The sequence below is a fragment of the Ceratosolen solmsi genome, unplaced genomic scaffold (genome assembly GCF_000503995.2).
Source record: "Ceratosolen solmsi marchali unplaced genomic scaffold, CerSol_1.0 scaffold14, whole genome shotgun sequence".
Classification (NCBI taxonomy): domain Eukaryota; kingdom Metazoa; phylum Arthropoda; class Insecta; order Hymenoptera; family Agaonidae; genus Ceratosolen; species Ceratosolen solmsi.
The window spans coordinates 6,977,578-6,991,379 of NW_011948420.1; the positions used below are offsets into that span (position 1 = coordinate 6,977,578).

A 13,802-nucleotide genomic window follows, 5' to 3' on the forward strand; every position below is an offset into this window, starting at 1 on the left:
GTATCTAATAAATACATTTGCACAAATTGATTAACAAAGAAAGTCATTATGATAAGTTTATTCTTATATGTATCATGAATAAGACTAATTTTGTTACTAAAAAAATTGAAATTGTTATTGAACAAATTCAGTATTTTTTCTATCAGTTCAAAATAATAGCAATCTTCTCTCTATTTAAAGTTGTAAGATTATATTGAAAAATTAATTATTTCTATCGTTGTTACCTTTTATAATTTACATAATAATATAGATGAATCAGAAAATTAATATTATTATTTATAATACTCTGTATATTTATGTAAAATTGTTATGCTTAATAATATGATTTTGAAAATGTTTAAATCTAATAAAATAAATTGATTTAAACTAAATTTTTTGCATATATTAATATTATTTTTATATGTATTTCTTTAGTATTTTTCAATTGTTTATAAATAAGAACAATTAATACCAAATCTTTCCTACTTTTAGGCTGTTACATTATATATTTTTTAATATTGTTTTCTTTGTTATATATTTATTATGTAATATATATATATAGATACTTATTTATTTTATATGAATGTATTTATGAGCTGATAATAAAAGGATTCATCATGAATTAGGTTTATATGTCAATATATTGGAATTTCAATTATTTTCAGTTAGGCTCTTTTTTTTTTTAAATAGTTTATGTATAATTAGTATTTCTCGTGTTACATTCATTACATTCATAAGTATTAATTTAATAAAATAAATTACTAATCTTAAACATTATCATCTGTAGCAATGTAAATAATTAAAAACTTTAAAGTTTTAAATTTGAATGAGTAAAATATGAATTATATGAAAGTTATTACAAAAAAAAAAAAAAAAAAAAAAAAAAAAAAAATAATCCAAAGCGATAAGACTTCAAAATTTTTAAATACTTACATTTTTTTTTTAATTTCAATTTTTATACACTTAATCATATTGAAATAATTAATTATTCTGTTAATTATAAACAAATTTTTTTTTTATAAAATAGAAGCTTAATCGGTGGTATTTGAATGTAAATATTACTTAATAGTAATTCCCAATTTCCATATTTAATTACTTATATCTGTAGTTGAAATGATATTTAATCTTATAATAATTTCAACTTCACACATCAAAGTCCAATAATTTTTAATTAAACATAATTAGTAACTTATTTAATAATGACAATGAATAATTAATTTTTGTCACTGCTGTAAATAATACAATGTCGAAAGTCTAGTTTAATAATAATATTTAATACAATGTCGAAAGTCTAATAATAATAATAAAGCAAATTATTTATAAAATAAATTATGCTAAAATATGCGAAATAGAAATATGAAATATGAAATATCGGCAGTAGAATTCAAAAAGCCACAAAAATCTTCAATGTATTTAAAAATGCGTATGACCAGTAATGATATTCAATTACAAATTATGCATAATTTTCATTAAAAAATACTCTCATATACATAAAGCATTTATAATTTTAAAAGTTATTTTTCAACCTTTTGGCCATTTAAATGTACTGCAACGAAGCCGTATGAGTCGCAGTTTGTGAAAGCATGCGGAAGAGAGAAAAGCCAACTTAATTCTACCGTATAAGCATCAATACAAAGACAATCGTCAACATGATAATTAGGCAGACTTCAAAATATCAACGGTCCTTGAAATTTCTCTCAATAACAACGAAACGTTCAATTTCACGTATGCACTTCTTCTTCTGTGCCAATGAATGCGGCGGACTTCTTCGACGTCTTTGGCATACGTATGCGTTAGATAATGTTCCCTATATTTTTTCCAGAATCCGAAGCGCAGTGAAAGCTTGGATGATCACCACCGCAGTGATCGCTGGTTTGCCCGCACAGCTGATTCTGACAGAATAAGTGTGCATATCGTTCCTCGACAGTGGCAGTTGTAACGTATGAGATAGAAAAAAATGGAGGGATTGATGTTAATAATGGCTCGCTGAAGAAGTAGTAATAGATGTTTAATGATATCACTCGATTGCTCTTTAATTCTATTAAATTCAGTCGATTACTTATTTTGAAATATACAAACCTTTAATTCGTTGCTATTCTTAATCGGCTTCTCTGTTACATTAAGCAATTAATTTGGGACTTCGTTTAAGATTCTGGGATATGAAATATAATGAATAATAATAATGATAAGGATTAAATGAGGAAAGAAATAAGTAAAATAATGAATAGCAAGAGAGAAAGTAAGGGTCATCAAAATTTTGATGGAACGGTAATGTCTATTCCACAATTTTTTGTTAATTTATACTAATAATTATTTTCAAGTTTTATTTATTTTTTCGAGAAGAAAATAGACGATTTAAAAATTCTTAAGTAATTATAATTATAATCCCGTGTTGTGCTGAAGATGTTTTTGATACTGAACTCGTGCAGGCTGACGTACGTAAATTAGCTTTTAAATTCCATTTATTATAATGTTGGTAATTGGTAATTGGTAATCCATTGGTAATTCTTAAGCAATGTTTATTTGTTTTAAGCAGCCTATTTAAAAAATATCATTATTTATTAATAAAAAGCTTTATTTATTCAAGAAGAAATTTTGCAAATTGACTCGATTCGCAAGAACGTGAAATTTGAATAATATTTTTAACTGCAAATACGAATGTGTAATTATGAATTATTGTACGATTTATTATTTATTTATAATATATTTTGACATTATATACAACATTCTGTCATAGTAATTTAGGCCTTTAACTAAGGTTCACATGCAAATCCTTTTTATCTTCATGACTTTTATTTACGCAATTAATAGCGTAGTTATGCTAAAAAACTACATTTTCACAATTTTATAATGATTTATTCTCATATTCTTAAGTAAAAATGTTAAAGATGCTAAGTGAAAATATAAATACACAAATGTTTATTCTTTAACTTTTATTTTCAATTTCAGCTTTGAAACATAGACTATCAATGTTTTAATAAATATCAATTATTTTGCAGTTCTCTGATGAATTTTTTTTACAATTCAGCAATATAATATCAAATACAAAACAAAAAAAAAAATAATAACATTAAATTAAGTAATAAAAATTCTAAATAAAACACTGTATTCAATATTGATTGTGAATGAAACAAAAACCATTTTCCATATAAATATTATTTATTTGAATTAGCAAAAGTTCTAAAATTCAACCACGTATAATTTTAAATTAGTCGTTTTTATGATTAGTGATTTAAAATAACTTATGATTCAACATAAATCTTGATATTAACAATAGTCACATAAAAACAGAAGAATAAAAACATCATTCATATTTTAGAAAAATGAATGTAAAATTTGCATGTACAATGTTTGCTTGATATTTAAAATACATATTCGCTTATTTGTCATAAAATTCATTAAGCCATTTTGAATATATTAGAAATGAAAAATAGTGTTGTTGAAAAATTATTTTTAAAATACTTTTTTGAGATGGAATGAAAATTCTATTAAGCAAAATGAAAATTGAACGATAAATAATAATAAAACTTTCCGATTAATAGAATTCAACAACTAATTTAAATGTACAACTTTTATAAATTTATCGACAAAATGATAGTTTAATTTGTAAAATTAAATTAAACAAATGATTATTTTTCTGTCTAATGCAATTAATTTTTGCATATATTTTTTTTTATTTTATTATTACAATTATATTTTCTGATTTAAAGCTACATTACCTATGACTTCATGTAAGAATTAAATATGTAAATTAATTCGAATGCTTTAAAAATAATTTACATAACAATGCATTATATATTTACATACATGATGAGAAAATTATTGGGAAAAACTATATATTGTTTATTCTAAATATTAAAGTTTTAGACTTGAAGTAATTTAATTATAATATATTATTTATTATAAATAACATTAGTATTCTAGTTGTTTTTTCATTGTCTTAACTCGACGTTATTAATAATCATTATATACGTGATGTGTTCAAAATATAAAAACAATAAAAATCAATGTAAATTATATTACAAGTTCGTGAAATTATTATCTTTTACTTTATTTACTTCAAAGAAATTATTAAAATGTTTGAAAAGTAATTGAAGTTTCCATTAAACGGTGATAGTGATAATAAAGAAGAAAGTAAAAGAGAGGAAAGCTGAGCGAGCAGTGCTTCTTGCATTACTCGCAATGGACTATTGATCGTTAGAACAAGGTTGAGGGTGCACACAAAACTGCCTTGGAAATAGTGAAAAGTAGGCTTTAGAGATCTAAGTATAAGTCTTTGCAAAGGAATAGACGATTGGCTGCGCCGAGTTTTCATAAATTATAGCAGAATGGCGCATCGTGTAAACGGGATGAGCCAAGAAAATTTCTTACCACATCTAAAAAATTAGCGTTTCATCACCTATTTAGTCGAGTTTTATGAACAGAAAAAAAAAGGTTAATAATAACCCACTAGAAATATTTCAGTGAGTTTTTCGGAAAATCCTCTATTACAAATTGCATTGCACGAAATGTATAACACGTTTCGAATAAGAAATATTATATATTCATCCTTTAAATCGATTATTATAATTATTGTTTTTTTTTGTTTTTATTTTTCGTACGTACTTCTACAAATACGACAATTTATTGTTTGTATATATATATATATATATATATGATATTGATATTTTTAAAAACATTAACATATATTATTTAATCAACAAAAATAAATATATATACATGCCAATGAATTAAGTTAATATGTAAGTATTATAATATAGTATGCATAATATTTTCGTCGGTTATATTAATGATATTTAATAAGAGCATTCGAATTTTGTTGAGTTGTATTTCATTTGTGTTTAAAGTGTAATTCAAAATTTTGTTCAGCATGACCAAGCAAATTCTAAAATATATATAGAATGGATTGAGTTTTTTATATAACAACTTTTACAAATTGGAATAAATACTATTATAAAGTAAAAATAACAATTTAACGTACAAAATTATTGTAAATGTATTATAGATGGATTAAACTTGGGTATGTTAATTTTCATATGAAATAAATTTCATTATTACATATTATTGTAAAATTTAATTAAATAATGACGTGAGGATAAGGTATTTAAAGAATTTTTAAAAAATTATTTCAATAAATATAAATGATTTTAAATAGTTTTAATGGTAAATATTAATGAATTTGATGAAAATTAGAATGAAGTTCATACATTTGAACAAAAATATTTAATTGTATCAAATATATTAAATATATCAATTAAATATGTAAATAAAATATGTTGTCGCCAAAAATTACTAACGACTATTTATCACTTATATTTATGAATAATAAAACAAATTTTTTTTATTATATAAATGAAATAAAAACAGATTTTTATACATTGCTTGTTTGGTTTGATTTCAATTTTTTTCTAAAAAAGTTAAAACAAAAAAAAAAGTGTACCAAAAATAAACCAAATATAATAAACATTTGAATACTCCGTTTATCTATAAGTACATTTATTATAGAAAAAGATATTTATTATTTTGAACGGTATAAGTGTATATTAAAAAAAAATATATATATATATATATATATATATATATATATATATATATCTTACAATATTTGTAACCAATAAGCTTAATCATTCGTTGTTATGTGATTTCAAAAATCACGTGAAGGAATCCATTGTTCTTGTGTTGCTCATAAATTTTCCTTATAAATGCATTGTTATTTGCTTGTTATCAAACGAGATTATAAAATACATATAGCTGCTTTTAAATATGCTCCAAACTATATAATATTACAATATAAAAAAAAAATTAGTATGCGAAAATTCAAAGTTTAAGTTTTAAAAAAATGACGATATTTTTATATAAATTTAACATTTCCTATTTATGGCAGAATGCAAGAAAATAAAGATGAATTCGAATGAAAATAATAAATTGTTTTATAAACAAAGATCATATTAATTTTCTTTGATTTACCATAATTTAATTAGTGATTTTATAAATGAATGTATTCAAACAATGTTACGTTATTTTAACATTTTGTTCAATTTTCAATATCCGAATTCAATAAATATGCATTAAAGGTATCTTTCTTTTAGAGTAGCTCTAACAATTTCATTTTATTTCATTTACGTAATAGATTCATTCTCATACTGACTGACTTTTCATCGTTACTTATTCATTGCAAATAAGAATTATTGACCGACTATTGTTTTAAATAACAAAATCAAAGCTAATAATAGTGAATGATGCTCTATTTTACCAACAGTATCTTCATTTCCTATTATAACGGTCATAGATTGTAATTTAGATTTAATATCTGCAACACCGACTACTTTGATCTCCCCAACCAACTCACGTGTTGCCGACAGAGGTCGCGTTTTATTTACTTACAGCCCAGAACATATTGTTTGTATATTTTACCGGCGCTGTATATTTTTTATCCTCCTATTATAGAAAATGTTTATAATTTCACAATTGTCACTATAAATATGAATCTACTTAAAATAAAAATATATTTAAAAAAAAAAAACAAAAAACAAAAAAAAAACTTAATATATATACGTCATAAGTGAATCTGAAAATTTTAGCTAAGACGTATTTTGATTAACTTTATGTTAGCCAATTTGCTAGCGAAATATCAAAATATAAGATAAACGATCATTTATTTATAATACTCGTTTCTAATTTATTCGGTTATAATTATGGTCAGATGAAATTCTTGAATAAATTAATAAAATATAATCAAATATTGGCTTTTTTAATTCACCGTTTAACATATATATATATATATAATACTAACATACCCTTTAATTGATCAGTCGGTGTTTTATTTTTGCCTAGTGAATATTTTTGAAATTTCAATTAATTCATTAATTTGTTTGATTATTTACTAACTTCTACAATGTCAAAAATATCATTATATTGATATTAGATAAGGTAGATTAAACGTTTTATTAACTTATAAAAAAAAAATTATAAAAAAAGATTTTTAAGAATAAAATGTTGATTAACATTTGGCAAATGAAATTTACCATAAGTTTTTATATTCCACTTATTTAAAATATACATTGCAAGAAATTCATACTAATTTAAAATTTTAATTCTTATATTGTATTATATAAATAACACTTTTTCGAAACATAGAGGCCAGCTTACTATACTTAAACAATCATTAATAAACCTGCTATGCTAAATAAAGCACTTCACAAGATTCTGAATTATTTTTACATTGATCTTATAAAATACTATATTGACCTTAAGAATAAAAGATTGCAAGTAACCATAATGATTAAGATACTCGACTTTTAAAATTATTACATATAATTACGACAAGCGAGATTATGTATATATATATATATATATATATACAAATAAAAATAATGGAAATATTTCGTTATATACTTTTGTTGTATACGATTACGAGCGATTAAATTTTTAATCGATTAATTAATTTTTGGTTTCTTGCCGTATGGAAGAAACTTAAAGAATTTTTATATAGACGATAACGAGATAACTAATGAAATTTTATTTTTATTCACTTTGAGCTGAAATTAAAAAGCAAAATGACAAAACAAAGTATTATCCATTGAAACTACAAAACAAAAAAAAAGTTCATTAGCGGAAACAAAGGTTGATAATGTAAGATTTTTTTGGTCATTATATTTTGGTCACTTATATTTTCTACATCGATACACAAAAATGTTTAGATATAGAAACAATGAAACAATCGATTAAAAATTAATTTAAGTTAAATTTATAACTCATTATTTCGCGACTGTTTTTTTTTTTTTTTTTTTTTTTTTTTTTTTTTTTTATGATAATATAAATAAATGGTGGAAAATTTTTATTTATAGATTTGAATATATGATATTATTTAAATTCAAATTCCAATTTTCATAACCACGAAAGAATTTTCGTATTCGCACAAAAATGGTTTAAGGCGAGTAAGACTATTTTCCGGTCTGAAGGTATGGAAATAAGTTTAATGATTCCGCCTATAAAATATTCCACTGAATTAAATAAGTTGCAATAACATTACATTACATAATTTCATAAGATAAAAAATTAGTATAATATTTATATATATATATAAATAAAATAAATTTGTATTAATATCTATTGCTTTAGAAATGTATTAAATATATTAATTAATGAATAAGTAAATAAAATATTCTATATTATATTTTGTTCATCCGAACTATATTTATTTAATGTCAGCATATTTTGACTAAACTTACATGCTAATGAATTTATATTAAATAAAAATATAATGCAGATATTCGTAAGATAAATTCCACAATATAAAGCAAAAGATTAATACTTATAAATTGAATCAATGAATTTCTTTTAATTAATTGTACATTATTATTACAAAACAAATTATTAAGATTTGTTGAAAGCAGCATTTAATGGGCTATTTAAAACTTAAGGCTATTTAAAATCTAAACATTAATGTTATTTATCTTGATACGTTAGTAATAAAATATGAATAATTTGACAGTTAGTAGTTGTAAATTTTCTTGCTAATTATATGCTTCCGTTCGTTCTTATTGTAATGCATACATAGTCAGCATAGGAAATTATTATTTAACATAGTACATACGATATTTGAATTATCAATAAAAAAAAAAAAATATATATATATATATATATATATATATATATTTAACTTAAATAAGTCACACGCACTGACGTTTGTGCATTTATATTTAAGAAACAAGGCAACTAACATGTGTAAATCAGCTCGCCTCCTATGAAATTCCTAACACAGCACGCTCAGCATCGTCTCGGTCATCCTTTTTCTTCGTTAAGCTCGCTAATATAATTAAAGCATCACCAAAACAATTAACTTCACTGGATTTGACGATCCACGCGAGAGATCCTTAATACCTATTTTCCGAACAAGATGCCGCGATTACAACACATGGACAATGGCCTGAACACGTGTAGTCAAGAAGAAGGTGCAGCAGCGAATTGCGGTGCATCTCGAGTTCCGCGCCACACTAAATCGTGCGACGGAAATTAGAATATATGAGATACGTGTAAGTGTGCACTATTTAGTCCAAGGGCCGAATACTGTCAGCATAGTGTCGTTCCAATAGTTTTACATCGCAACGTAGGAAGTTGCTATTAAAATTGCCACAAGTAGTCCCTTTCTACGATGTTCGCCCAATGTTTTATTGTTCCGAATGAGAATTGCTATTAATGTGACTTGAGGCGATTGTGAAGAAACTTTATTTTAAAACAAGTGTCGTTTAAATGGTAGAAAATTATATGTTATTTTACTATTACAATGAAATACAATACATTACATTATACCGATTATACACATACTGTATGTAAAATAAATTAAAAACTAATAATTCTTTAATAATTCTAATTAAGTCTTATTTAACAAAGGTATTCATGAAATATAAATGATATATAGGTTTTTTTTTTGTTTTAGTTTTTTTGTAGTTAATTTTTCTTTACACTCTTATAATATCGAGATTATAATATAAATCGAAAAATATTTAGAAACATTTAGTGATGAATTTTTTATGCTTATCATTGCTATTTTAAATTATAATGTATTTAAAATTTGTAGTTTAAAAGATTTTGTAAAAAGCTTGTCAAAAATAAGAATCGAAGATAAACGCCAATATTTTAAGAGAGAAATACCGAAAATTGCGAAATTATTAAGAAAAACTGTTGTAGTATTAAAGTACACTGCTAAAGCTACAAATTATAGATAAGCTGTATAATTTCATATTGGAATGGGAAGACATCAAATGAATAAGGAATTAATAGAACAAAAATTTTTATACGTAATATAAAGGTGAATATATTGTTGTCAATTCGGAATTATACGTAAGTTCGCGTCTTTATAAGGATCTTCGAGCGTTGAGCGAAAAGCCGTATATAACGCGAGTAAAAGCTTAATGAAAGATTAATTAGCTCGTGCGGCCAGTAATGCTCGTCAATCCGACAAAACATAAAATTGAATATACAATAGTAAGATGTATAACTCACGTAATGTAAATTCATGTAATTTATTGAATAAGTAATTTTCTTCAAGCACGCATAGTTCTTATCCCTATGCATATGTAATTAAACGGCCATCACATCTCACTCAACATATCGCTTCTTCTAATACTTTGCCAGCGTCATAAAATAATAAAAGCTAGGTTCATTAATCGAGTATAAATGCATTATCAATGCTCGCTATTTATCAGCCCTTACTTATAGGCTAAAGCAACGGCTTGGCTCGCGATTAAATGCGCGGGTGTGTTCAGTCACCCGTCGTCGACTTCTAGGCAGAGTATCAAGCAACGTGTAGATTTGCTCGTCTTACGTCATCGTCGGACAGCGGTTTCGCCTGCATACGCACATATTACTTTGGCGCGCTCAGAGGGCAGCGTGGCTTTTATTTTTCGCCTCTCCTCCTTCCTCTCAGCATCATCAACATATTCTTCCTCGTAATACTCTCCTTCGGTTGCGCGACTCTTCCGCAGTCGCGTCAATCTCGAGCACAGCCGGTGAGTCGTTGCTTGAGCCTCGTTTAGCCTTCGTCCATATTCTTGTTCGCGTAGATCGTTAAAAAAGAAACAAGAAACAAGAAAAAAGAGAAGAAAAGAACGCGCGAGCGCGAGCTTTCACACGTGACAGGACTGATTGTTCTTGGATGGAAGGCGGTGAAGAGGAAAACAACTCGGACGAACCCAGGGAGGTGCTGTTCCTCTGGTCGGGAATTTGGACAGGTCCACTTTTTTGAGTGTTCGTATAAGTTTAGTTTAGAATTGCATCACTTTATTTTTCATTTTATTTTTAATGTGCAAAAAAAAATTTTTTGTTTTTTTTTTGTTTTTTTTTTTGTTTTTTTTTTTTTTTTTTTGTTTTTTTTTTGTTTTCATTCGACAGTTCGTATTGATCCTTCAATATATAATCACATAATGAGAATAGTCCTTTTTATTCATCTGAAATTTATCGCTCTATGTCAATTGGGGCAGTAAAGAGTCAAATATTCTGAAAATCTGTCGAGTTGATGATGCTGCATTAATATTTGATTATTGTTTTATCATGAGATTGTAATTTCTTCGTGAGTTTTTAACACACACCGAGTTTCATAAACAAATGATTCAACGGCAATGAAAAGAAAGACATGCGATAGATTAGATCGTATGATATTTAATTATTATATAAAAGAAATTCGTATAAATAGTTATTTAAGAAGTTAAATTTTGATCAAATACTCCCCTTTAAACGACGAATATATTGATGTTGCAATTAATAAATTATGACTAATATAGACCATACATTTGTGTAAGTAGTTTTCACTTACGTAATATTTTGATTAAGAAAGACTTATTTCGACTCGTTTTATATCGGTATATGCAAAAATTTATTTTTCGAATTTTATTTTTAGTTCAGCTTCTTATGCACTCCTTGTAATACTTTTCATTCGATTTGTATACTAGCCAGTTAGTAGTTAGTATCTTTTAAAAGTTTATATTAATAATTACTTTTTATGTGGAAATTAGACAATATATTTAGGAAGTGCATAGAAGAATCAATCGTCACTATATAAATCTATGAATAGCCACGAATGCCATTAGTTGACGTTGACATTAAATATTGGACTTTAGTTGAGCGATCGCACTATGTCTTATTCTGTCAAAAACTATTTTCGTTGACTAAGTACCTCGTACGCAGAAGTGCTTTTCGTAGCTGAAAATCAAGCGCCTTTTTCGGGTACAACTTCAGGGTCAATGAGTAAATAAAATATTCATTTTTTTTTCTCTTCATTTTACCCTTATTGATTCTATTCAATTCAATTTAAATGAAAAAAAAAAAAAAAAAAAAAGGAAAGAAAGAAAAAATCAATATGCACCACTTGCCAGAAGTTCAAATTAAAAGCTCAAATGTATTTTACAAGGCCGGAATTATCACAAATATTTTCTCGAATTTTTAATTTAAGTTAATAAAATTAATCCAACTTATGAATAATTGAAATACACAACATAGAAATTTGCAAATACAATTTTGATAAATACTTGTAGTATTATCTTAAAAATTAGAATTATATTTTATTACACGATTGATTTCCTACTTTTATATTTGTGTTCGTACAGTTATTTATAATTGCATTATGAATAATATAAAGAAATGACAATAAATTAATACTCATGTATATATATATATATATATATATATATATATATATATATATATATATTATATGTATAACATTATATGACATTAATTTTTCTATTTCTAAAAGTTATTTATAAAATATGGTAGATACAATACTTAAATAAAATTATCACATATCTTTAGCAAAAATATATAAATAATAAACTATCTGTTGAAATATATAAGACTTACACTTTAAAAAATCGAGAAATAAAGGCTACAAATAGAAATTTGAAAAAAAAAAGTATATGTAAACATGATTATTATAAAGAAAATTAAAAATACAAAATAAAAAAATAGGCAAACAAGATTTAAAAAAAAAAAAAAAGGTATTTGTCTAATCATAAACTCGGTATTATTCACATGCGTACAAAAATCTATGATTCTGTCAATTTAAATTAAAGTGGCGAAAACACAAAAGCAGTAGTTTCTTGGGGAAAATATCTGCAGAATAAAGAAAATTGTCAAGGGGGTTTCGATTCGGAGAACTTTTAGAAACGATTTATATTTTGATTTTAGTTTGCCAAATGCAAATAGTATAATGATTCTTTTGATTTGCATCCTAAAACTATATACATTTTTGTCAATTTTCAATAATAATCTTAATAAACAGTTTAAAGTAAAGTAATTTAATGTTAGATTAACTAGTATTCAACTGTAGTAGTAAACTTAAAACGTTTATTAAGATAACATTTGAATATATAAGTAAAATTTTCAGGTATAATACTCCTCGTTTTATTCACAACTTGTCAGTTTATTTCGATAAAATATTTTCAGACGATTCTATTTATTCTACATAAACTTATCTCTTCATTTTACATTTTTTCCTCTTCCTTATTTGCTCTTATTTTTCTCACCCCCTTTCTTCTACGTTCATCTATGATAAATCAATTTTTATATATTCGATAAATTACAAAGATGTTAAGGGGAGGAGAAAGATTAAGTATAAATAATTAGATGCGTTAGAACTATTAAGAAGTAAAACGAATTTTTTCAATTACATGCGTGAGAAAAAAACATTGCATAACATAAGAACCAAAACGTTCCCATACAATAGATATATACGGATACTTTATTTTTACAAAATTATTCATGTCGGATTATCTTAAAATTTTCATAATTACTAATAGCATAATTATTGGCGTTTCACCAAGAGGTTATATTTCTGTAGCAATTAAATGCTTATTAGAAAGTAATATCTAGTTTGTAAGAGTAATCGGGAAAAAGAAATGTTTTACAGCTCAGATTAAAGGAAAAGACCGAAAAATTAAAAAAAAAAAATTGATTCCTTTATAAGCAGTTAAAAATATAAATAAATTGTCGATTTTAATTTAATATTCTTGCTGTTTCAATCATAATTATATACAATTAAAAAATTGCATTTTAATAATATTTTTAAATATTTTCATTTTGTGTGTTTTATAAATGTGCGCTCAAATTTCATCACTGTTTCGTTTAAAATAAAAATATATTATATCATGACAATAAATTGGAAGAAATATACTTTGCTCCAGTTTTACAAATCATGGCGAAATACTTGCAATGCTTGCTTTGTAAAAAGTTTCTGTAAAATAAGAAAATAATTATAAAGCTAAGTCGATGCTCGACACAGATGACAGAAAAGTCAGTGGCTTTAAAGTTCAACATGTGTGCCGGAA

General features: G+C 24.8%; 1 protein-coding gene across 1 annotated transcript in view; it reads left to right on the plus strand.

The window, feature by feature from the left end:
- Positions 1-10,553: 10,553 nt before the first annotated feature.
- LOC105361003 (glycogen synthase kinase-3 beta) overlaps positions 10,554-13,802 on the plus strand; it is a 44,280-nt gene continuing 41,031 nt past the window's right edge. The window contains exon 1 of the mRNA XM_011498080.1: positions 10,554-10,728. The gene's annotated coding sequence lies outside the window, so the exon portion shown is untranslated. The remainder of the gene's footprint in view (positions 10,729-13,802) is intronic.